Source organism: Cynara cardunculus (genome assembly GCF_001531365.2).
Source record: "Cynara cardunculus var. scolymus isolate 2C chromosome LG 5, CcrdV1, whole genome shotgun sequence".
In the NCBI taxonomy this organism is placed as follows: Eukaryota; Viridiplantae; Streptophyta; class Magnoliopsida; order Asterales; family Asteraceae; genus Cynara; species Cynara cardunculus.
Window position 1 is genome coordinate 34,926,143 of NC_037532.1, and position 1,768 is coordinate 34,927,910.

At 34.6% G+C, this 1,768-nt stretch overlaps 1 non-coding gene across 1 annotated transcript; it reads left to right on the top strand.

Annotated features, from left to right (window-relative positions):
* Window positions 1-1,696: 1,696 nt before the first annotated feature.
* Window positions 1,697-1,768, top strand: TRNAD-GUC. Its single transcript has one exon. It is a non-coding gene; the product is annotated as a tRNA-Asp (tRNA).

The following is a 1,768-nucleotide window of genomic DNA, read 5'->3' on the forward strand; positions in this document are numbered from 1 at the left end:
CAAYAYTCCMCTCYCARGRBTCGAACTCGGGTTCATGACTATGCCATGCCCAAGCCTTTACCACTAGGCTAGAAGGTCTTTGACTTAATTTTATGCTTTTATCAGCTTCTAGTATGCTATTTCAGGTATCGGAGTATTAGAACATGTAAAAGGCGAAGAATGAGCTGGCAGACCGTGTGCTGGATCAAATTGCATGTAAAAGACTAGATGGGTTTCGTTTCTTCGTCATAGTGTAAAATAATTTAGGGTCGTGAAAGCTGTCATTGTATTGGTTTTTTGAATTCAGATGTATATTTCTTGAAACTACAATAATAACACAGGTTTTTTCTTTGTAGAATTGGTTTACACGGTCTTTTCTCCCCTTCCAAATGAGGGTTCGAACTTATTTGCATCATTTTCTTAGTGTTTAGCTTTTTATTTCAGATTTATTATGTTTATGAAAAAAATTGAGATAAAAGACTCGAACACAAGACCTCATATACAAAGAAACAAGAAAAAGTAGCCAACAAACCAATAATAATTTAGTAAAAAAATATCTATAGCTTCGTTTTTTATAGTCAAATGGTGTCACCATTTGACATGGGTAAAAAATTATACTAGAGTCGTTGGAGATGCTCTTAGGTGTTTGTTTACATCTTAATGGTGTCATTAAGAGACAGTCTCTGAATTGCTCAGAGGAAACTCTTGTTTGGCAAAAAAAAAACGTCTTTTAATAGTCCCAGAATCATCTTAACCTTTTTGTATCGAGGATAAAGCAAAATGATTCAGAGTCCTAATTCTTCTCCATTTGCCCTTCAAGTACCGTCTCCCTCCTAACACGGTTTCTCCTTCCACGCCGATTTCTTCCCACCTCGATTCCCTCCATCGTTTTCCCTCATCACACACACACACACACCCACACACAAACGCGTAGTTTATCTTCTTTAGCTCCACTCCGTATCATTCAAACATCAATCGGTGGTTTCGTTAATTCTTCATATTGAAGCTATTAACAAGAAGGCGAGTGAACTCACGGTGTTGTGTGATGCTAAAGTCTATTGTCATGGTATCCTACACTGATAAGCTTCATAAGCCCTTCCACTACGTACGTTCTTCTCAATCTCTTTACATACCCTAGCTTTAATTAGGTTCGATTGTTGCTGATTTCGATCGGTTATGTTTTCCACCAGGACGAAGCAGTTCTTCGATCAGTATCAGAAGGCATCTTGAATTGCCCCTGCTACTGCTAGAGTTACGAATCGTTCCAGGATTAAATAGATCAAAACTGATGTTAACTATAAAATATGATTCTACCAATAAAAAAAGTAATACGTTTAACGAACAATATGTAGTATTTTAATTTTTCTGCATATATATTCTCTCTTACTATTTATAAAACATTTATATAGAGGGTAACTTTTTGTCATTCAGAACGGTTACTAACAACTATATTTCATTTTGTACTATATTATACATAATCCTTTTAAACATTCTGCATCAAACCATTCAACACCTTAATTTATCTGACGGTTCCCCAAGCTGTTTAAATGTGCATTTTTAAAATTAATTTTTTGAGTATCGATATAAGTAGAATCAAATAATTAAATAATAATTTAGACATTTTATATTATATGTAATAACAGAAAATCTAAAAAAATATTAATTTTTTAATTATTATTTATTATTATAATATTGAAATTGAAATTAAACAAAGGTTGTCGTTGTAGTATAGTGGTAAGTATTCCCGCCTGTCACGCGGGTGACCCGGGTTCGATCCCCGGCAGCGGCG